Here is a 24,965-nt window from a genome sequence, read left to right as displayed (position 1 = left end):
CTTGATACCAAAGCCAACAAAGAACAGAACCAAAAAAAAAAAAAAAAAAGAAAAAAAAAAAAGAAAGCTAGAGTCCAAAATCCCTGATGAACATTGCAGAAAAAAATTTATAAGAAAATTTTAGCAAGTTGATTCCAAAAGCACATTAAAAAGATCATACACAATAATCATCTGAGATTTTACTCAGCGATGCTCGATTGTTCAACATACACAAATCAATAAATGTGATAAACTGGATCAACAAAATGAAGGACAAAAACCCATCTTTAATAAGGGAGTGTGTTTCTTTCAGAATTTAGAGCAATGTGAATCAGGCATCAAACTACTGTTTCTCTTTGTTCTAGTATAAAAAGTTCATGAAGACCTGGGTTTACACAAGTTCAAAAGGTTATCAAATCAACCTTTCCTAATCCCCATTTTAGTCAATGGGTGATAGGTAACTAATGGCAATGCTTGTGCAAAGGTATGTCCTGTAGAGATATTATGATATTTATTTTAAATTGGCCAGGATAATTATTTCTAAGCTGTTTTATATGAAAAAATAAGTTTTTGTCAAGACTCCAGTTACACAGTGTTTAACCCTCATGTTTTCAGGGACTCTGATAATTCATAATGTTTACACCCATTATATCAGTTTTGATTCTCTTAACTACCTTCACCTATGGTAAAATCATCCCCATTTTAAATCATCCCAGTAGATGCAGAAAAAATTTTTTGATAAATTTCAACATCCCTTCATGATAAAAATTCTCAACAAATTAGGCATAGAAGAAACATGACATCATAAAGCCCATATGTGGCAAATCCACAGCTAACATTGTACTGAATGGGGAAAAGCTAAATGCCTTTTCTTAAGAAATAGAACAAGATAGGAATGCCCTCTTTTTCCATTTCTATTCAACATAGCACTGAAAGTCTTGGCCAGAGCAATCAGGCAAGAGAAAGAAACAGATAGTGGTCTCTCCTTCTGTGACTGCAGAGGTGAAACTTGCTCAGTATAATTGAAAACTTAGCCAATCTCAGAGAACTTAGTGTGTAATGCTTAAGAAATTATAGTTTCTACCATTGCCATTCACCACCAGATAAGTCTGCTACTGTTGCTTTTTTACTGTAACATTGTCAGAAATAATGAAGCAAAATATAGCACAGCAAGAAAGTAAGGATGGGCAGAACAATACAGGTATGTGTATTGAAGATGGATAGCAGGAGGAAACTTCATTAAACAAACTTATAGCACATAAGAACCACAATATGCAAACCTGAATGGGAGGTGGAATTCAGTGAGCATGCAGATAATATATATCATTAGGATGATATCATTAGGTTGCCATATTTATCTGGGTCTGTCCAGCACCTGGAGATGTGAAACAGGGAGGCTATATATATATTGCTATATATCATTAGGATGATATATATATTATATATATATATATAATATATGATATATATTATCATTAGGATGATATATCATTAGGATGATATATATTGCTAGACAACTAATGGCAATGCTTGTGAAAAGGCATGTCCTGTAGAGATATTATTATATTTATTTTAAATCAGTCAGTATAATTATTTCTAAGCTGTTAATAAAGAAAAATTAAGTTTTTGTCAAGACTCCAATTACACAATGTTTAACTCTCATGTTTTCAGGGACTCTGATAATTCACAGAGAATGTTCACACCCATTATATCACTTTTGATTCTCTCAATTTCCTTCATTATGATAAAAATCATCCCCATTTTAAAGATGGGGAAATCAAGACTCAGAGACTTATTATCTTGGCCAAGAACATGGCATTTGCAGATGCTCGTACATATAAACTTTGCACTTCAAAATCTTCTCTCTAAGCAAATTATTCAGTTCAACATTCATGAATGTGTACAGTGATACACCATTTCATTATTTCCTCTAATCAGTGACTTTCAAAATAAACAATTGAGTTAATCATTGCAGCATCAGTTGATCAAAATGGGGGTTAGGAAAGTTTGTTTCAATAACCTTTCGAACCTGCATGATCCCGGGTCATGGTAAACTTTTTATACTAGAACAAAGAGAACCAGTAATTTGATGCCTGATTCACATTGCTCTAAACTCTGAAATAAACACATTCCCTTATTATGGTTAAAATGAACACTGGCTCCCTTTAGATAATCTGCTTTATTCCCTGAGATGTATGTCTCTACTCTCCTCCTTTTTCCTATCATGAGACTCCTGCCTGTATTATTTTATAAAATGAGAGAATTACAGGTAATTAGAGATAGACGGAAACTCAGCGACCCACTATCCTAATTCTCTACTTTATCTTTAGGACTAAGGAACTGATGGCTTAGTGAGGTGAATGTTACCTATGAATGAGAAGAAGACATTGTTTTTTTTTTTTTTTTTTTTTTTTTTTTTTTTTTTGAGACGGAGTTTCGCTCTTGATACCCAGGCTGGAGTGCAATGGCGCGATCTCGGCTCACCGCAACCTCCACCTCCTGGGTTCAGGCAATTCTCCTGCCTCAGCCTCCTGAGTAGCTGGGATTACAGGCACGCGCCACCGTGCCCAGCTAATTTTTTGTATTAGTAGAGACGGGGTTTCACTATGTTGACCAGGATGGTCTCGATCTCTTGACCTCGTGATCCACCCGCCTCGGCCTCCCAAAGTGCTGGGATTACAGGCGTGAGCCACCGCGCCCGGCCAAGACATTGTTTTTTAATCCAGGTTTCCAATTCCCTGTTTAGTGACTTCACATCAATAAGATTTTCCATCTCTGTGTAAGTGAATGGACAAGATGTCATCAGCATTAAGTGCTCCACAGAAAGAGTCAGAAACCTTTCCTGGCAAGAGTTGTTTGTTTAAATTTTATTTTAAGTTCTGAGATATATGTGCAGAAAGTGCATGTGTGTTACTTAGGTAAAAATGTGCAACGGTGGTTTATTGCACCTATCAACCCAACACCTATGTATTAAGCCCCACATGCATTAGTTTTATTCTGATGATCTCCCCTCCCTACTACCCCTGGCAGGCTTTGGTGTGTGTTGTTCACCCCTCTGTGTCCATGTGTTCACATTGTTCAGCTCCCACTTATGTGTATTTGTTTTTCTGTTCCTGTGTTAGTATGCTGAGGATAATGGCTTCCAGCTTTATGCATGTCCCCAAAAAGGACATAATCTCATTTCTTTTTATGACTGCAAAATATTCCATGGTGTATATGTATCACATTTTATTTATCCAGTCTATTATTGATGGGTATTTGGGTTGATTCCATGTGTTTGCTATTGTGAATAGTGCTGCAATAAACATATGTGTGCATGTATCTTTATAACAGGATAATTTATATTCCTTTGGGTATGTACCCAGTAATGGGATTGCTGGGTCAAATGGTATTTGTGGTTCTAGATCCTTAAGGAATTGCCACACTGTCTTCCACAATAGTTGAACAAATTTACCTTCCCACCAACCGTGTAAAAGCATTCCTATTTCTCCACAGCCTCGCCAGCATCTGTTATTTCTTAACTTGATATGAATGGCATCAGGTAGTATCTCATTGTGGATTTTATTTGCATTTCTCTAATTATCAGTGATGTTGAGCTTTTTTCATATGTGTTCATAAATGTCTTCTTTTAAGAAGTGTCTGTTTATATTTTTTGTCCACCTTTTCATAGGTTTATTGGTTTTTTTTTTCTTGTAAATTTATTTAAAGTTTCTTGTAAATTCTGGATATTAGACCTTTGTCAGATAGCTATATTGCAAATGTTCTCCCATTCTGTAGGTTGCCTGTTCACTCTGATGATAGTTTCTTTTGCTGTGCAGAACCTCTTTAATTAGATTCCATTTGTCAATTTTTGCTTTTCTTGCAATTGCTTTTGGTGATTTTATCATAAAATATTTTCCCATACCTATGTCCTGAATGGTGTTGCCTAGATTTTTTTCTAGGATTTTTTTTACAGTTTTGGGTTTTATCTATAAGTCTTAATCCATTTGGGGTTGATTTTTGTATAAAGTGGAAGAAAAACATTAAGTTTCAATTTTCTGAATATGGCTGGCCAGTTCTCCGAGCACCATTTGTTAAATATGGAATCCTTTCCTCATTGCTTGCTTTTGTCAGGTTTGTTGAAGATTAGATGGTGGTAGATGTGTGGTCTCATTTCTGAGATTTCTATTCTGTTCCATTTGTCTATATGTCTGTTTTGGTATCAGTACCATGCTGTTTTGGTTACTGTAGCCTTGTAATATAGTTTGAAGTCAGGTAGTGTGATGTCTCCAGCTTTGTTCTTTTTGCTTAGGATTGTCTTGGCTATACAGCCTCTTTTATGGTTCCACATGAATTTTAAGTTAGATTTTTCTAATTTGTGAAGAATGTGAATAATAGTTTGATGGGAATACCATTAAATCTATAAATCATTTTGGGCAGTATGGCCATTTTAATGACACTGATTCTTTCTATCCATGAAAATGGAATGTTTATCTGTTTCTTTCGTCCTCTCTTATTTCCTTGAGCAGTGGTTTGTAGTTCTCCTTGAAGAGGTCCTTCACATACCCTGTTAACTCTATTCCTAGGTATTTTATTCTCTTTGTAGCAATTGTAAATGGGAGTTCATTCATGATTTGGCTCTCTGCTTGTCTTGTTGATGGATGGGAATGCTTGCAATTTTTGCACATTGATTTTGCATGCTGAGACTGCTGAAGTTGCTTATCAGCTTACGGAGCTTTTGGGTTGAGTCATGAGGAGCAGATTGTTCAATTTCTATGTAGTTGTGTGGTCTTGAGTACTAATTTGATTGAACTGTGGTATGAGAAACTGTTAGAATTTCAGTTCTTTTGCATTTGCTAAGTAGTGTTTTACTTCCAATTATATAATCAATTTTAGAGTAAGTGCCATGTGACACTGAGAACAACGTATATTCTGTTGTTTGGGGATGGAGAGTTCTGTAGCAATCTATCAGGCCCACTTGATCCAGAGCTGAGTTGAAGTACTAAATATCCTTTTTAATTTTCTGCCTTGATGATCTGTCTAATATTGACAGTGGGGTATTAAAGTCTCCTACTATTATTGTGTGGAAATCCAAGCCTCTTTGTGAGTCTCTAAAAACTTGTTTTATGAATCTGGGTGCTCCTGTATTGGGTGCATATATATTTAGGATAGTTATCTTTTCTTGTTGAATTAACCTGTTTATAATTATGTAATGTTCTTTGTCTTTTTTTGATCTTTGTTGGTTTAAAATCTGTTTTGTCAGAAACTTAAGATTGTAACCCCTGCTTTTTTCTGCTTTCCATTTGCTTGGTAAATTTTTATCCTTTTTTTTATTTTGAGCCTCTGTGTGTCTTTGCATGTGAGATGGGTCTCCTCAATACAGCACCCTGAGTCTTGACTTCTTATCCAGTTTGCTAGTCTGTGTCTTTTAATTGGGGCATTTAGTCTGCTTACATTTAAGGTTAATAGAGTTATGTGTGAATTTGATCCTGTCATTATGATGCTAGCTGTTTATTTTGCACCTTAGTTGATGCAGTTTCTTCATAGCATTGATGGTCTTTACAATTTGGTATTTTTTTCAGTGGCTGGTACTGGTTTTTTCCTTTCCATATTTAGTGCTTCCTTCAGGAGCTCTTGCAAAGCAGGCCTAGTGGTGATGAATTCCCTCAGTATTTGCTTGTCTGAAGAGGATTTTATTTCTCCTTAACTTATAAAACTTCCTTTGACTGCATATGAAATTCTGGGCTGAAAATGTTTTTCTTTAAGAATGTTGAATATTGGCTTTCACTCTTCTCTGTTTTGTAGGGTTTCTGCTGAAATGCTCACTAATAGTCTGATGAGCTTCCCTTTGTAGGCGACCTGGCCTTTATCTCTGGATGCCTTTAACATTTTTTTTTCTTCATTTCTATCTTGGAGAATCTGTTGATTATGTGTCTTGGGGTTGATCTTCTCATGGAGTATCATACTGTGGTTTTCTTTATTTCCTGAATTTGAATGCTTACCTCTCTTGCTAGGTTGGGGAAGTTATCCTGGGTGATATCCTGAAGTGTGTTTTTAAACTTGGTTCCATTCTCCCCGTCTCTTTTAGGTACTTCAATCAGTTGTAAGTTCAATCTTTTTATATAGTCCCATAGTTCTTGGAGGTTTTGTTTATTCCTTTTAATTCTTTGTTCTCTAATCTTGTCTGTCTGCCGTTAATTCAGCAAGATAGTCCTCAAGTTCTGATATTCTTTCTTCCACTTGATTGATCCAGCTATTGATACTTGTTTTTACATTATGAAGTTCTTGTGCTTTATTTTTCAGCTCCATCAGGTCATTTATGTTCCTCTCTAAACTGGTTATTCTAGTTAGCAACTCCTATTACCTTTTATTATGGTACTTAGCTTCTTTGCATTGGCTTAGAACATGCTCCTTTACCTCAGTAAACTTTGTTACTACTCACCTTCTGAAGCCTACTTCTGTCAATTTGTCCATCTCAGCCTCCATCCAGACATGTGCCTTTGCTGGTGAGGTGTTTCAATCATTTGGAGAAGATTTGGCCTTTTGAGTTTTCAGCATTTTTTTTTAATTAATTCTATCTCATCTTCATGAGTTTGTCTAGTTTTGATCTTTGAGGCTGCTGATCTTTGGATGAGGTTTTTGTGGGGACTTTTCTGTTGATGCTGTTGTTGCTTTCTTTTTGTTTGTTTTTCTTTCATTAGTTAGGTCCATTTTCTGTACAGCTGCAGCAGTTTGCTGGGGGTTCACTTCCTGCCATATTCATCTGGGTCTGTCCAGCACCTGGAGATGTGAAACAAGGAGGCTGGACAACAGGAAAAATGGGTGCCTGCTCCTTCCTCTGTTGTGTCTGACCTCATGGGGCACCAACCTGATGTCAGTAGAAACACTCCTGTATAGGGTTCCTGGTGACCCCTGTTGGTGAGTCTCATCCAGTTGGGGTGAATGGGAACCAGGACCAGTTTAATGAAGCACTTTGGTTGTCACTTGGTAGGGGGTGTGTGCTCTGCTGGGGGAAACCCACTCATCTGGTCTGGTTCTTTCTCATCACATCCGGATTCTTCAGCACTAGCAGGGGAAAAAATCAGTATGCTGGTCTGTAGAGACTATAGCCACTACTCCCTTTAGAGACTCAGGCCCAGGGATATCAGAGCTATGTTCCTAAGCCCCTGGCTAAAGTTGTTGGAGTTCCTGCAGGGAGGCCCTGCCCACTGAAGAGGGATGGGTCAGGGTTAGCCTAAAGAGGAAGCCTGGCTAAGGTTTGACACGGCTAGTGTGCTTCATTGTGAGAGAATACTTTTTTTTTTAATTGCGTTTTATGTTTTGGGGTACCTGTGAAGAACATGCAAGATTGTTGCATAGGTGCATACGTGGCAGTGTGATTTGCTGCCTTCCTCCTGTTCGCCTATATGTGGCATTTCTCCCCATGCTATCTCTCCCCATCTCCCCACCCCCACTGTCCCTCCCCTATTTCCCCCCAACAGACCCCAGAAGTATAGACTCCCCTTCCTGTGTCCATGTGTTCTCATTGTTCAACACCCACCTATGAGTGAGAACATGCAGTATTTGATTTTGTGTTCTTGTGTCAGTTTGCTAAGAATGATGGTTTCCAGGTTCATCCATGTCCCTAAAAAGGATGCGGACTCATGGTTTTTGATGGCTGCATAGTATTCTATGGTGTATATGTGCCACATTTTCCCTGTCCAGGCTATCATCGATGGGCATTTGGATTGGTTCCAGGTCTTTGCTATTGTAAACTGTGCTGCAGTGAAGATTCATGTGCATGTGTCATTATAGTAGAACAATTTATAATCCTTTGGATATATACCCAGTAATGGAATTGCTGGATCAAATGGAATTTCTATTTCTAGGTCCTTGAGGAATTGCCACACTGTCTTCCACAATGGTTGAACTAATTTACACTCCCACCAACACTGTAAAAGTGTTCCTATTTCTCCACATCCTCTCCAGCATCTGTTGTCTCCAGATTTTTTAATGATCACCATTCTAACTGGCATGAGATGGTATCTCAATGTAGTTTTGATTTGCATTTCTCTAGTGACCAGTGATGATGAGCATTTTTTCATATGTTTGTTGGCCTCATGTATGTCTTCTTTTGTAAAGTATCTGTTCATATCCCTCTCCCACTTTTAAATGGGCTTGTTTTTTTCTTGTAAATCTGTTTTAGTTCGTTGTAAATTCTGGATATCAGCCCTTTGTCAGATGGGTAAGCTGCAAGAATTATTTTCCATTCTGTTGGTTGCCGATTCACTCTAATGACTGTTTCTTTAGCCGTGCAGAAGCTGTGGAGTTTGTTTAGGTCCCATTTGTCTATTTTGGCTTTTGTTGCCAATGCTTTTGGTGTTTTGGTCATGAAGTCCTTGCCTATGCCTATGTCCTGAATGGTTTTGCCTAGGTTTTCTTCTAGGGTTTTTATGGTGTTAGGTCTTATGTTTAAGTCTTTAATCCATCTGGAGTTAATTTTAGTGTAAGGTGTCAGGAAGGGGTCCAGTTTCTGCTTTCTGCATATGGCTAGCCAGTTTTCCCAACACCATTTATTAAACAGAGAATCCTTTCCCCATTGCTTGTTTTTGTCAGGTTTGTCAAAGATTGGATGGTTTTAGATATGTTGTGTTGCCTCCGACGCCTCTGTTCTGTTCCATTGGTCTATATCTCTGTTTTGGTACCAGTACCATGCTGTTTTGATTACTGTAGCCTTGTAGTATAGTTTGATATCTGGTAGTGTGATGCCTCCCGCTTTGTTCTTTTTGCTTAGAATTGACTTGGTTATGTGGGCTCTTTTTTGGTTCCATATGAAATTTAAGTTGTTGTTTTCCAGTTCTGTGAAGAAGGTCATTGGTAGCTTGATGGGGATAGCATTGAATCTGTAAATTACTTTGGGCAGTATGGCCATTTTCACGATATTGAGTCTTCCTAACCATGAACATGGAATGTTTCTCCATCTATTTGCATCCTCTCTTATTTTGTTGAGCAGTGGTTTGTAGTTCTCCTTGAAGAGGTCCTTTACATTCCTTGTTAGTTGTATTCCTAGTTATTTTATTCTCTTTGTAGCAATTATGAATGGCAGTTCGTTCTTGATTTGGCTCTCTTTACGTCTGTTATTGTTGTATAGGAATGCTTGTGATTTTTGCACATTGATTTTGTATCCTGAGACTTTGCTGAAGTTGCTTAATCTCCTGAAACTTAGAGAATACTTTTTGGAACCAAGCCATCCAGTCTCCCCAGCTCCAGCAGGGGGGAAAAAAAACACCATGACCTGGAGTTATAGTGATAGCTGCCGCACTTTTCCCCACAGGAGGTCAGTGTCTTAGGCAGCTATCAGCCTCAGTGATGGCTATTATGTCTCCCCTGGGGAGCTCAGTTTTCTTAGGCAGTCAGCAGCTGCATTGATAGCTGCTGCCCCTCCCCCAGGGAGCTCAAATAGCTTAGACAACAGGCAGCTGCAGTGATGATGGCTGCCCCTCCTTCCAGGAACTTGGTAGTCTTAGGAACATTCCAGCTGACTGGCTGTTGAGAATCTGTGCAGCTCTGTGGTTGACACCCAAGGCCTGGTAGCATGGGATCACAAATGGGGTCTACTGATCTGTGGGTTGTACAGACCCATGGAAAAAGCACTGTTTCACAGGCTGGGTAGCATGCTCATTCATCACCTTCCTTGGCTGGGGGTGGGGGTTCCCCTTGCCCCATGTAGCTGTTAGGTGGGCCAACCTACCACCCTGCTTTCCCTGGCTCTCCGTGGGTTATGCCAACTTAGTCAATCCTGATGATAGAATCTGGATACCTTGGTTGCTGGTACAAAATTTTCATGCTGTTTTGGTTCCTCTGGGAGCCTCTGCCTACAGCTGCTTCTATTTGGAGATCTTCAACCTGCCCCCTGTCAAGTTGTTTATTTTTAAATAACCATTTCTGTTGAAGAATTATATACATAGAGATTGTTGCACATGTCCTAAATATATAGCTCAATGAATTATCACAAAGTGAATATATCTGTGTAGCCAACAAACAGGCCAAGAAAAAAAAAATTCCAGGACCCCAGAAGCTCCTTTATGCCTCCTGTTAATATTTGTGATTGCATTATGAAATTTGTGTAGTGTATTTTTCAGCTCTATTAGATCATGTTGGTTCTTTTTTTATAGTGGCTATTTTGTCTATCAGCTTCTATATTATTTTATTTTAATCCTTATATTCTTTAGATTAAGTGTTGAGTTTATCCTGAATCTCAATAATCTTCATTCCTATTCATATTCTAAATTCTATATGTGTCATTTCAGCCATTTTAGCCTGGTTAAGAACCCTTGTTGGGAATTAGTGTGGTGGTTTGGAGAAAAAAGACACTCTGGCTTTGTGAGTTTTTAGAGATTTTGCTCTGGTTCTTTCTCATCTGTATGGGTTGGTATTTCTTTAAGTGCAGTGTAAATTCAGCACAGTCAGTAGACTTAATTTCTGAATGTTTTAAGAGGGCCTGCTTTTTGCAGGGTCTTAATTGTGCTGACATTGTGTCCTTGGTTTGACAGGAGTTATATTAGCAAAGTATTTTTGGTGTTGAAGTTTTGGGCTATCATCCTTGATGGAACTTAAGTGTTACGGTCCATAAGTAGATTCTTGCTTGGCCACATGGCTTCTCTGCATTTCCTCATGATTGCAGCCATGCTTCCTCTCAGTGCTCTGAAAATGTTGTCTTCTCTCCCAGTTGAGAATTGGCTGCAGATCTTAGCTTGTGACCGCTGAGCTCCACACCAAAGCTCTGGGGCAACCTCAGGACTTATGTTTTCTACCCAGCTTCAAGGCAGCAGGCATAGGACCTTAGCAGTGGTTGTGGGAGAGGGTCTTTCCCTTGTTTCTTTGGGCTGCATCCCAGAGAAATGCAGTGCTGTTACCAATCAGTGAAATCAACCTAGAATGGGGCAGCTGCACTGTGGAACCAAGCTAGGGGAGGGGCTCTACCTGTTGATGAGCAGGGGGGCAATTGGGTCCTGGGTGAAACAGACTGGACTCCTCTCCTTAGGCCAACTGCAGCTTTCTGGAGGTGTGGTTAAAGCACTCAGGGTCTTTGCTCCTTTCCCAGTCTGGCAAAAGCAAGGGCAGTACCAATGGCAGTGGCAGTGGCAGAGGAGCTTTCTGTTGCTTCTGAAAGTTCCATCTCATAAAAACACAGAGGTTCTGCTACTAATATGTTTAGTCCATGGGTGGGAGCAGCTGCACTGCTGGCCTGAGCTGTGAACTCTGTTTGTTGAGGAGTGGGCAGTGGAGGTGGAGAGCTTGGGAGTTCACAGAAAGTAGAGACCAGGCTCCTCTCCATATGGTGATTGTGGCATTCTTGAAATTCAGGTAAAGACTCAGGCTTTGTTTCTTCCCCTGTCCAAGGGCAGTAAGGGTAGAAATGCTGCAGTGGCAGTGGTAGAGGGGCTGTCAATTGCTACTGGGAGCTCCTCCCCACAGAATCTCAGAGCCACTGTGAGGAGGTATGCTCACACATACCATTAAATGGGACAGCTAATCTTCATCCAGAGCCAGGGCTCTGCCTGTTGAAGACTTGTGCGGGGAGGCTCACAGATAAATGAGACTGACTCCTCTCCATATGGTGGCTGCAGTATGCTGGAGGTACATTTTTTTTTTTTCACAGCCTGAAACAGGGTGGTACCACTGGAGCTGCAATGGCAGAAGCGTTACAGGTGGTCTCTGTGATTTCCTTTTCAGGGAAATGCAGAGCCAGCTCAACTGAAGTGTTCAGGTGGTAGCAAGGTAGTTTTGTTAAAGTCCTAGATTGAGAGGCCTCATCCACCCAATGAGGAAAAGCAGGGACAAGAACTTGTGTGGGGAATAGTCTGGCCACTTTTGCATGGGGTGGCTAAGCTATGCTGAGTGTCTGTGAGAGTTTCTAATCACTAGGCACTTTCCAGAGCCTGAAGGCAATAGTTGGCAAGGGCCACAGGACAGAATAAATAGCAATCTGACTCTCTCTGGAAGCTCTTTCTCTGGAAAGCACAGAGGTGCTACTGGCACAGGGGCCCCTGCATGGGGTGGTTGAAATCCCAGGTTGGGAAGCCCTGCTCAGTGAGAAGGGGAATTAGGGATTTGCATTAAAAAGAGTCTGGCTGCTTTTCCATGGGGTGCCTGCATTGTGTCAGGAGTCTGCACCAATCCTTAGTCACTGTGCACTGAGCCTGAAGGCAACAGTCCTGAGGGCTGTGAGACAGCAAAAATGGAGGCCTGCCTCTCCCTCTGGAAGCTCCATCCCAGAGAAGCACAAAGCTGCTACTGTGAAGTGTAGGGAGCATGTAAGTCAAGGCCCCAGTAGATTGGGCTCATGGGGAGATTTCCTGAACCAAGGGTTGAAAAGTTTCATGGCAGATGTATGGGCCTTAGGAACTCTCACTCACTGTTTGTCCATAGTAGGGAAGCCTTCTCTGGCTTCATGCCCCTGTCAGATGGGTGGTCATCCAGTCTCACTCCTCTCCATTTTCTCTGAGTTGAATTGATTTTTTGATGAATCCCAAGGTGTCCACTTAGATGTTCCAGTTGAAGAACCACCATTTACTCGCCATTTTTTATTTTATCCATGAGAGCAGTGCACATTAGCCTTTTGTAGCCAGACTTCTTCAATAACTTCTGTGAAATCTCTCAAATGTGTTAAGACTTGTTTTGTGACCTAATAAAGTGGCATCATTGTCTACAGTAAATACCCAAAGTTTCTCATCTCATGCCAAGAAGATTAAGGACACCGACACACACAAGGAGTGAGTTTAGAAGTGGAGGTATAATAGGCAAAAAAAAAAAAAAAAGAAAAACTAATCTCCCTATAGCAAGAGAGAGGGGCACCTGAATGGGAATTCTTCTCTGAGGCAGAGTGCACCAAATTGTCTAGGCAGGCTTCAGGACATGTTGTCTGATTTCCATAGAGCCCACAGATTGGTTCGATTATGTGTGAGGTTTACATTTCAAACAGGGAAGCTTGCCACCCCATCCTAATCTTACTATGGGGGCTTTGCTTGGCCAGCACCACATTGCCTGCTCCTTACTCTACATGTGGCTGGAAAGAAGAAGGCAAGATGAAGCTGCTATTTTGAACATGCCTAATCCCAGGTAGCCTTTTCTTATTGGCACAACTGACAGCATTCATCTATACAAGCTTCTAGCTTGCTTGTCTATGTCTGTAGCTCCATTTTATAGGCTGCTATTTGTTGGAAAAGACAATGATTTGGGAGCTGCTTTTCTTTAAAAGGAAAACCTTACTGAGGACTACCATACCCTAACTATCTGCCTAAATAATTTCTTCTTAATTTCTATATTGTGCCTCCCTCAGGAGTGGTAACCCTAACTACTGTTAGGGAGTGTTGAACAATGACGTTTTCTGGCTACTTCCTGCTGAAAAGAGGTCTTATATAGGGAGCAGCAGCTAGGGCTCCTCCTGGGATTGATCTAAGAAAACTCAGAAGAAAGGTGTGGGTATGAGTATTCTGTCTGCAGCACCATTTGGAGTTCAATTGCTTCTAGGTGAGAAGAGATTAATTTCAGTTTAAATATGAGAATTAAAATTACCACTATTAGTAGGGGTGCTATAGACCAGAACCATGACAGTAGTTTGATACCTGTCAGTCATTCTGATGTTTTGAAATACCGGTTTGCCTCCAGCTGATGTCACTGTATTTTACCAGAAGCATTGATAGAAAAGCAACAATTTTTTTGAGAAAAACAAATATTCTCCCCTTGACTTAGGGAATAATTTTAGGTCTAGGTCATCTTTTATAACTTGTGATATAAGTGGGAGAAATACATTATCGTGTGGCTAGAGTAATTTTAGTGTTAATCTTGGCTAAATCTCTCCTGGAATTATTAATTCTTTCAAGACTTCCACAGATTATCTAGAAAATGCTTAAACTGGAGACAACAGATGCTGGAGAGGATGTGGAGAAATAGGAATGCTTTTACACTGTTGGTGGGAGTGTAAATTAGTTAAATCTTTGTGGAAGACAGTGTGGTGATTTCTCAGGGATCTAGAAATAGAAATACCATTTGACCCAGCAATCCCATTACTGGGTATATACCCAAAGAATTATAAATCATCCTGTTATAAAGACACATGCACAAACATGTTCATCACAGCACTATTTACAATAGCAAAGATGTGGAACCAACCCAAATGCCCATCAGTGATAGACTGGATAAAGAAAACGTGGCACATATACACCATGGAATACTATGCAGCCATAAAAAAGGATGAGTTCATGTCCTTGGCAGGGACATGGATGAATCTGGAAACCATCATTCTCAGCAAACTGACACAAGAACAGAAAATACTGCAAGTTCTCACTCATAAGTGGTGTTGAACAATGAGAACACATGGACACAGGGAGGGGAAAATCACACACCAGGGCCTGTTGCGGGGTGTGAGAGCTAGAGGAGGGATAGCAGGGGGTGAGGATATTGGGGAGGGATAACATTAGGAGAAATGCCTAATATAGATAACAGGGGGATGGATGTAGCAAACCACCATGGCATGTTATACTTATGTAACAAACCAGCGCGATCTGCATATGTACCCCAGAACTTAAAGTATAATAATAATAAAAAAAGAAAATGCTTAAACTTTCTGACTTATCCCAAACATCCCTCTTTTTAAACTACCAGTTATTCTCTTTAGGATAAGAATTTACCCTAAAAGATTCTTTCTTATATAAAATCTCTTTATAACCTTTGCATAGCTAAGGTGTGACATATTACCAAACTCAATAAAACATTCTAGCAGACTCAGTGATAGTAAAACTTATATGCTTCCTTTTTGTTGGTAACTATTATCCCTGCTATAAGGATAATAATTAAGTAAAATGCTACAGCAATAAAAACTGTCTAATGTTTCAATTTGAAGGTGCTACAGTATATAATCCCACTGCAAATAATAGAGTGAGTATAGCAATTTCTGAAAGTGTGGTGTAGTAGATAATTTCTATTTAAAATTTTACTCACCAAGACATAACATTTCCCTTGGGGGTCTATGAAGTTACAAATGCAATCCCATGAATAATTAAAATCTGCCTGCAAGTATGAATTTTAAAAAGTTCTAATACCTGGCAGTGAATCTCAAGAGAAAAGGTAGAAATGACTAAATGTATCTGGTAAGGTAAAGATGGGACAAAGTAGGATGAGTAGTCTTTAATCATTTACTTATCTTTTATGATTTCCAGCTTGAAATCTCTTATTTCTTCACATTGACAACCAGGGCATTTCTCTAGGTTAGGGTTTGCTCTCTCAGCTTTCAGACTCTGACTTGAGTATGATGTATCCAAGAGCTGATACCTGTAACTTTTACTGCTGAGGGGATTGAAAGAAGAACAATGCAGGGCCCTTTCTAGATAGGGAAGTAGAGAGGGAAGGGAGAGCTTTTACCAATATGAAATCTCCTGGGTTAAATAAACGAGGTCCTATTTCTTGGGCTTGGGCTTCTTCTAGTTGAGTTAATTTTCACAGTAAAGTCATGAGAAGAATAGTGACCCAAAGAAGGTGAGTTTGATGGGACAGTTTCCTGAGGTATCTTTTGATGATATTGCTTGTCTTCTCTACCTTTCATGAGGACTGGTGTCTCTAAGCACAATGGAGTATATACTGTATGCCTAGTGCCTTTGAGATGCCCTGTGTGACTGCTGCCTTAAATGAGGAGCTGCTGTCACTTGTAGGTACTTAGGTAGACAAAACAGGGAATAATTTCATTAATTAGCACTTTTATTACCTCAGAGGATTTTTTCTGTATGGCACGGAAATGCTTGTACCTAGCTAGTGAAAATGTCTACCAATACCAGGAGGTATTTGATGCCCTTCATCTTTGGCAATGTGTGTGAACTCTATTTGCCAGCCCTCCCCTGGATAGCTTCCCATCCTTTGGGTTTGAGAAGTAAGGAGCCCTTTGTTAAGGGAATTATTTTTAAGGCAGACTTTACCACCAGTAACATCCTGTTTGACTGTTCTTAATAAGCTCTTTCCTGAAAACAATCTCTGGACACACTGATAAATTTTATCCTTTCCCAAGTGGAAAGTTTGGTGAAGAGTTTTAAGGACTTTCCATTGGCTGCAGGCTGGCAAGAGGAGCTTGCCATCCTCGATTGTAAACATTCTGAGGACTGGAAAGCATACCCTAAAGAAGTGGCCCATTCCATTTCTGCAGGGGAGTACTGAGGTTAAATTTCTTACTAAGCCTTCCCAGATTAAAGGAGCTGAAGTGCGCCAACACCCTGAGGCATTCTTGCTGCTGACTTGGCAGCCTGATCAGCTAACTTGTTTCCAATGGCTATTTTACCTACTCCATTCTGATGTCCCTTACAATGATTAACTGCTACCTCTTATGTAAGGAAAATTGAGGATAATAACTTAATTTCCTGATGGTATTTATTTATTTTTTATTCTATTATACTTTAAGTTCTGGGGTACATGTGCAGATTGTGCAGGTTTATTTCATAGGTATACACATGCCATGGTGGTTTGCTGCATCCATCCCCCTGTCATCTACATTAGGTATTTCTCCTAATGCCATCCCTCCCCAATATCCCCACCCGCTGCTATCCCTACCCTAGTCACTCCATGCCCCGACACGCCCTGGTGTGTGATGTTCCCTTCCCTGTGTCCATGTGTTCTCATTCTTCAACACCCACTTATAAGTGAAAATATGGTGTTTGGTTTTCTGTTCTTGTTTCAGTTTGTTGAGAATGATGGTTTCCAGCCTCATCCATGTCACTACAAAGTACATGAGATCATCCTTTTTATGGCTGCATAGTATTCTATGGTGTATATGTGCCACATTTTCTTATTCAGTCTATACTTGATGGGCATTTGGGTTGGTTCCCAGTCTTTGCTATTGTAAATAGTTAAGCAATAAACATATGTGTGCATGTCTTTATAATAGAATAATTTATAATCCTTTAGGTATATACCCAGTAATGGGATTGCTGGGTCAAATGATATTTCTATTTCTAGATCTGTGAGAAATCACCACACTGTCTTCCACAATGATTGAACTAATTTACACTCCCACCAACAGTGTAAAAGTGTTCCTATTTCTCCACATCCTCTCCAGCATCTGTTGTCTCCTGACTTTTCAATGATCGCCATGCTAACTGGGGTGAGATGGTATCTCAATGTGGTTTTGATTTGTCTTTCTCTAATGACCAGTGATGATGAGCATTTTTTCATATGTTTGTTGGCTGCATAAATGTCTTCTTTTGAAAAGTGTCTGTTCTTTGTAGATTCTGGTTATTAGCCCTTTGTCAGATGGGTAGATTGCAAAAATTTTTTCCCATTCTTTTGCTGTTGGTTCATTCTAATGGTAGTTTCTTTTGCTGTACAGACGCTCTTAAGTTTAATTAGATCCCATTTGTCTATTTTGGCTTTTGTTGCCATTGCTTTTGGTGTTTTGGTCATGAAGTCCTTGCCTATGCCTATGTCCTGAATGGTATTGCCTAGGTTTTCTTCTAGGGTTTTTATGGTGTTAGGTCTTATGTTTAAATCTTTAATCCATTTGGAGTTAATTTTTGTATAAAGTGTAAGGAAGAGATCCAGTTTCAGCTTTCTGCATGTGGCTAGCCAGTTTTCCCAACACCATTTATTAAATAGAGAATCCTTTCCCCATTGCTTTTGTCAGATTTGTCAAAGATCAGACGGTTGTGGGCTCTCTTTTGGTTCCATTTGAAGTTTAAAATGGTTTTTTTTTTTTTTTTTTTTTTCAATTCTGTGAAGAAAGTCAATGTAGCTTGATGGAAATAGCATTGAATCTATAAATTACTTTCAGCAGTATGGCCATTTTCACGATACTGATTCCTCCTAACCATGAGCATGGAATGTTTTTTCCATCCGCTTCTGTCCTCTCTTAGTTCCTTGAGCAGTGGTTTGTCATTCTCCTTGAAGAGGTCCTTCACATCTCTTGTTAGTTGTATTCCTAGGTATTTTATTCTCTTTGTAGCAATTGTGAATGAGAGTTCATTCATCATTTGGATCTCTGTTTGTTTGTTATTGGTGTATAGGAATGCTTTTTGCACATTGATGTTGTATACTGAGACTTTGCTGAAGTTTCTTATCAGCTTAAGATTTTGTGCTGAGACCATGGGGTCTTCTAAATATCCAATCATGTCATCTGCAAATAGAGACAATTTGACTTTCTCTTTTCCTAATTGAGTATCCTTTATTTCTTTTTCTTACCTGATTGCCCTGGCCAGAATTTTCAATACTATGTTGAACAGGAGTGATAAGAGATGGCATCTTTGTCTTTTGCCAGTTTTCAAAGGGAACGCTTCCAGTTTTCACCCATTCAGTATAATAGACAATCCTGAGCAAGAAAAAACAAATCTGGAGGCATCAAGCTACCTGACTTCTAACTAACTATACTACAAGGCTACAGTAATCAAAACAGCATGGTACTGATACCAAAGCAGAGATATAGATTAATTGAATAGAACAGAGACCTCAGAAGTAATGCCATGCATCTACAATCATCTGCTCCTGATGATATTTTGTAAGGGATCCATTGACAGTATGAAAGTGTCCTTCCTTCCAAATGGCAACATGAGCATGGGGAACTAAGAAAGCATACTTGAAGTCAGTGTAAATGTTAGCTACCTTTTCCTTGCTTAATTCGAGTGCTCTTGTAAGAGCTATCAGTTCAGCTAGTTGAGTGCTTAGGCCTGAAGAGAGAGATGCACTTTCAATAACATAATTCAGAGTGACTACTGCATATCCCACCTTATGGACTCCTTGCTCCACAAAGGACTTTCCATCCATAAAGAGGGTCCAGTATGTAAGAAAGTTTCTCTGAGATCCTCCCTGGCTGCATAGGTCTGTACCACAACTTGTTCAAGTCATGTTGTTTCCACTGTTTTCTCAGGGAGAAAAGTGGCTGGGTTTAGGCAAGAGCAAGTTTTTACCTGGATGGTGGAACCCTCTCATAAGATAGCTTGGTATTTAAGGAGTTGGCTATCTGTTAGCCAAAGGCTCCCCCTAGAGGACAGTAATCCTGCCACATTATGTGGGGTGTAAACAGCTAAATCATTTCCCAGTGTTAATTTGGAGGCATCTGGGACCAGTAAGTCCACCATGGCAATCTCTCAGAGGCATGCTGGCCATTCTTTAGCCACCATATCAAGTTTCTTACTCAGATAAGCCTCTGGCTGTTGAGCTCATCCTCAGGCATGCATTAAAACTCCCAGGGCCATTCCCTTTCTTTCTGATACTTACAGATTGAAGCCCCTCCCTACAAGAAGACTGAAGGCTGGTGCCTTAAGCAAGCCTTGTTGTAACTGGTTAAAGGTCTTTTGAGTTTCAGATTCCTAGATTAAGAGAAGAGTTTTAGACACTTGCATTTCTTTTATGAGATGATATAGAGGACAGGCTATCTCACCATACCCAGGTATCCATAGTCTGCACAATCCTTTAATGTCCAAAAATCTTCTTAGTTGCTTTAGGGTTTTGAGGAGGGAAAAGGAGAAAATGAGCTTAATCCTTTCTCCCCCTAATGCTCTGGTCCCTTCAGACAGCCCTACACCCAAGTACTTCACTGAGATTTTGCAAAGCTGGGCCTTATATTTTGAAACCTTATATCCTCTGTAAGCTAATATATTAAGAACTTCAGTGCTTTCCTGAGAAATTTCCTCAGTTGGAGCACAGAGTAGTATATCATCCACATATTGCAAGACCCTGACCTGAAGATGAAAAACCTCAAAGAGGTCTTTTGATAGTGCCTGTCCAAACAAACGAGGAGTATCTCAAAATCCCCGAGTCAGCACTGTCCATGTTAACTGGGCAATTTGGCCAGAGGGATCTTCTAAGGCAAAAATGTATTGAGAGTCAGGATGTGATGGTTTACAGAAAAAAAAGCATCTTTTAAATCTGGGACTGCAAATTATTTAGTTCCTTCTGGTATTGGGGTTAGCATGGAATAGGGATTAGGTATTACTGGATGGATTGGGGCTATGGCCTCATTAATGAGGTAGAGGTCCTGAACTAGTCTCCATTCCCTATTGGGATTTTGCATTCCTAATATTGGGGTGTTGAAGGGGCTTTTTTAGTGTTTGAGGAGGTCTTGCATCTTCAGTTTATTAATAATGGCTTCTAGCCCTTCCCTAACCTCCATCTTTAGCGAGTATTGTTTTTGGTTGAGAGAAGAAGTGAGACACTTAAGATAGATCTGGACTGGCCTAGTGGTTACTGCTCAACCTACTCTTCCTTGGGTTGCTCACACTTCTGGATTGATATTAGTTCCACCAGAGGGGAGACAAAGAGTTTGTCCTGGAGCTATAAGGATGTTGGCCCCCATGTGAGTCAAAATGTCTCTACCTAATAAAGGAGTGGGATTTTCAGGTATGATTGAAAAGTCATGTGTAAATAATAGGTCCCCCAAACTGCAAATAAGGGGTTGAGAAAAATATCAGATATTTTTCTTAGATGCCCCCACACTTATGGGAAGATAGGAGGCCTGGATCAGAAAGGTGAAGAGAGAGGCTTGCTCCAGTGTCCAGAAGGAGGTCTACCTTTCTTTCTTCAATTTTCAGAATCACCTGGGGCTGCTGTGCTGTAATTGCAGCTTGAGCTGCTGAAGCCAGAGGTTTGAGCCCCAGGACACATCAGTCTAGTTGGATCATCTGTGAGACTGGTTCTGAACCCAGTGACCTTTATCTCTGGGAGCAGTCCAATTTCGAGTGGTCCCCATTACATTCTGGACAGGGTCATGGTGGTTTCTTCTTGCTGCCTGGGCACTCCTTAAACTACCCTGACTGGCTGCACTGATAACAACTAACGGATGCACCTTGGGGATCCTGGAGTTTGCAAGCTTGGAAAGCAGTTACTAGAGACTCTGTTCTCTTTTACTTCCTCTCTTTCTCCTTGGCCTCCTCCTGGTCCCTATAATAAGACTATGATGGCCACCCTCAGGAGGTTCTTCAAGGTGCTATATGATCCTATAGCCTGCCTCTGTAGTTCCATTCTATTATTAGGAGCTTCCTGTGTAATATATTTGTCATTTAGGATGAGCTGTCCCTCAACCAAATTGGGGGATTAAGGAGGTGTGCTTTATTAGTGCCGCTCTCAAACTTCCCATAAAGGCTATGGAATTCTCATCTGACTTTTGGTCTATCACAAACAGTTTAGAGTAATAAAGATGCTTGGCCCTAATTCTTCATAGGCCCTCCAATATGCACATAGAAACCATTTCTTTTTAAATTCATCTGTGGTGTCATTGAAGTTCCAATTAGGGTTGTCAAAAGATATTGCCTCTCTTCTTATTGAGAATGGTGTTTCCACAATTTCTTCACCTTCCCTATATTATCTTTTCCTTTTTTGCCTACTATAGAAGACATACTGCTCATCTCCAAATTTCTCTGCTGCCTGCAGAGCTTCTTGCTTTTCAGCTGTGGTTAGGGTTTGGCTTAGGAGCAGCATAGCAACCCTCCACAAGAGGTCAAACACTTAAGTTTTGGAAAGCTTCTTTATACCTTACAGTGTCATCACAAAATTGGCCTAAGTCTCCCTTTATTTGTCTAAGGTCCTGCAAGAAGAAGGGAGCTTATAGTGGCATCACCGCTGTTGGGCATTTCCTGTAGGCATAAATGTAAAGCTAGGGGAGTGGAGAGTTTTGGAGGTGGTGGGGGTAGAGGAGCTGATGGTCCAGTGGGAGGTGGCCCCAGATAAGGGGGATTGGAAGGGCTGGAACAACACTCAATAGCTGCCTCAGATGGTTCCCCCATGATATGGTTAGTCTGTGTCCCAACCCAAATCTCATTTTGAATTCACAGGTATAAGCAGGACCTGGTGAAAGGTAATTAAATCATGGAGTCAGTCATTTCCTTTGCTGTTCTTGTGATAATGAATAAGTCTTATGAAAGCCGATGGTTTTAAAAATTGGAGTTTCCCTGCACAACCCTTTTTGGCCTGTTGTTCCTCTTAGCCTTCTGCCATAATTGTGAGGCCTTTCCAGCTACATGGAAGTGTAATTCCATTAAAACCCCTTTTACTTCCTAGTCTCAGGTGTGTATCAGCAGTGTGAAAATGGACTAATAGAGTAAATTGGCATCAGTAGAGTGGGGCACTACAGAAAAGATAACCAAAAATGTGGAAGCAACTTTGACACTGGGTAACAGACAGAGGTTGTAACAGTTTACAGAGCTCAGAAGAAGACAGGAAAATGTGGAAATTTTGGAACCTTCCAGAGACTTGTTGAAGGACTTTGACAAAAATGTTCATAGTGATATGAACAATAAGGTCCAGACTGAAGTGATCTCAGATGGAGATAAACTTGTTGGGAACTGGAACAAACGTGACTCTTGTTATGTTTTAGCAAAGAGACTGGCAGTTTTTTGCCCCTGACCTAGATATTTATGAAACTTTGAACTTGAGAGAAATCATTTAAGATATCCAGCAGAAGAAATTTCTAAGCAGCAAAGCATTTAGGATGTGACTTGGGTGCTGTTAAAGGCATTCAGTTTAAAGAAAAAAGAGCATAAAAGTTCAGAAAATTTGCAGTCTGACAATACAATAGAAAAGAAAATCCCATTTTCTGAGGAGAAATTTAAACCTGCTACACAAATTTCCATAAGTAACGAGGAGCCAAAAGTTAATCCTCAAGACAATGCGGAAAATGTCTCCAGGGCATGTCAGGTCTTCATGGCAACCCCTCCCATCACAAGTTCAGAGGCCTAGAAAGAAAAAGCGGTTTTGTGGGCTGGGCTTGGGGTTCCCATGCTGTGTGCAGCTTAGGAACTGGTACCTTATATCCCAGTCACTCCAGTCATGGCTGAAGGGGGCCAACAAAGAGCTCAAGCTGTGGCTTCAGAGGATATAAGCCTCAAGCCTTGGCAGCTTCCACATGGTGTTGAGCCTGCCAGTGCAGAGAAGTCAAGAACAGATTTGGGAACCTTCACCTAAATTTCAGAAGAAGAATGGAAATGCCTGGATGTCCAGGCAGAAGTTAGCTACAGAGGTGGGGCTCTCATGGAGACCCTCTGCTAGGTCAGTGCAAAAGAAAAATGTGGGGTTGGAGCCTCCACACCAAATCCCTACTGGAGCACTACCTAGTGGAGCTGTGAGAAGAGGGCCACTGTCTTCCAGACCTCAGAGTGGTAGATTCACCAACATCTTGCATCGTGCACCTGGAAAAGTCACAGACACTCAATGTTAGCCTACGAAAGCAGCCAGGAGGGAGAGTGTACTCTGTGAAGCCACAGGGTGGGTCTGACCAAGATCTTGCATCAGTGTGACCTGGATGTGTGAAATTGGAGTCAAAGGAGATCACTGGAGCTTTAATATTTGGCCCACTGGATTTTGGACTTCCATGGGGCCTGTAGCCCCTTTGTTTTAGCCAATGTTTCCCATTCAGAATGGCTGTATTTATGCAATGCCAGTACCCCCCATTGTATCTAGGAAATAAGTTACTTGTTTCAATTTTACAGGCTCATAGGCAGAAGGGACTTGCCTTGTCTTGGATGAGAAAAGACTTTGGACTATGTACTTTTGAGTTAATGCTGAAATAAGTTAAGACTCTGGGGGACTGTTGGAAAGGCATAATTCGTTTTAAAGTGTTAGAACATGAGATTTGGGAGGGACCACATGTGGAATGATATGGTTTGGCTGTGTCCCCACCCAAATCACATCTTGAATTCCCATGTGTTGTGAGAGGGGCCTGGTGGGAGGTAACGGAATCATGAGGGCAGGCTTTTCTCATGCTGTTCTTGTGATAGTGAATAAGTTTCATGAGATCTGATAGTTTTAAAAAGAGGAATTTCCCTGCATAAATTCTTCTTTTTGCCTGCCATCATCCATGTAGGATGTGATTTGCTCCTCCTTGCCTTCTGCCATGATTGTGAAGCTTCCCTAGCCATGTGAAACTATGAGCCCAATTAAATATCTGTCTTTTGTAAATTTCCTAGTCTTGAATATGTCTTTATCAGCACTGTGAAAACAGACTAATACACCCTGGAAGTTGCTTTTCTAGTCTAGATATTATGGCCCATGGTAAAGCATTTACCCTTAAGGAATGGTTTCGGTTAACTTGCAGACTTAAAATCCCCTTACTATTTAAGTAACATTTTAATAGGGAGCAGAATAGGTGCCTTAAAAGAACATAGGGCCTGAAAGTCAGTTTCCTAGCTGATGGGACAGTATTGAAACTAAAATTTGGTTTTGGAGGACATTTTACTCCTAATTGTTGAAGGGAAAGTTTTCTGTTCACGGAAGCAATATGAAGCCTGGTCTCTAGTTGAGGGGCACAAAAAGAGGAGAATTGGGAGGCAAGAGTGTTTCAGCAGAGGACCAACAATGTGCCTTATGGAGAGGATTCCAATTCCACTAGAGGGCTCTGGTGACCTTGAAATGCTTTGTGATCTCCTAAGGGCACAGAACGACTTTGGCAGGCCATGTGCTCTCCAGACCAAGTCAAAAGAGTGATTTTGAAATGTCCACTTGTATCTTGGGATCCTGAAGGAGTCCCCAGTATGAAACTGCGTTATTACCTAAAGTAAATACCTAAGGTTCATCATATTGCAACAAGAAGTCTAAGGGCATGGACACACGCAAAGAGTGAGTTTAGGAGTAGAGGTTTTATTTGCAAAAGAAAGAGAAGAATGGCCTCTCTATTGTGAGAGAGAGGGGCATCCAAATAAAAATTCTGCTCAATGGCAGAGTGCAATAGATTTTGTAGACAGACTTGAGGAGGCAGTGCCTAATTTACACAGGGCCCACAGATTGGTTGGACCAGGTGTGAGGTTTACATAGTATGTGGGGAAGCTGGCCACCCCAACCTAATCTTCTTACTATGCAAGTGGGGTCGTTGCTTGACTGACGCCATGTTGCCTGCTCCTTACGGTACACATGGCTGGCAAAGAGAAGGGAAGATGTAGCTGCTATTTTGAACATCCCTAGTCCCAGGTAGTCTTTTCATATTGGCACAACTGATGGCATTCAGCTGTGCAAGCTTCCAGCTTTCTTGTCTATGTCAGCAAGCCCATTATACAGGCTGGTATTTG

At 40.5% G+C, this 24,965-nt stretch overlaps 1 long non-coding RNA gene across 1 annotated transcript in view; it reads left to right on the top strand.

The window, feature by feature from the left end:
* LOC135273996 (uncharacterized) overlaps positions 1–24,965 on the top strand; it is an 84,349-nt gene that overhangs the window by 14,186 nt on the left and 45,198 nt on the right. The window lies entirely within an intron of this gene.

Source organism: Aotus nancymaae, unplaced genomic scaffold, assembly GCF_030222135.1.
Source record: "Aotus nancymaae isolate 86718 unplaced genomic scaffold, 86718_ANA_hifiasm-v0.15.2.pri h1tg000010l, whole genome shotgun sequence".
Classification (NCBI taxonomy): Eukaryota; Metazoa; Chordata; class Mammalia; order Primates; family Aotidae; genus Aotus; species Aotus nancymaae.
Note: the sequence above shows the minus strand (reverse complement) of the source record. Positions and strands in the feature narration are given on the sequence as shown.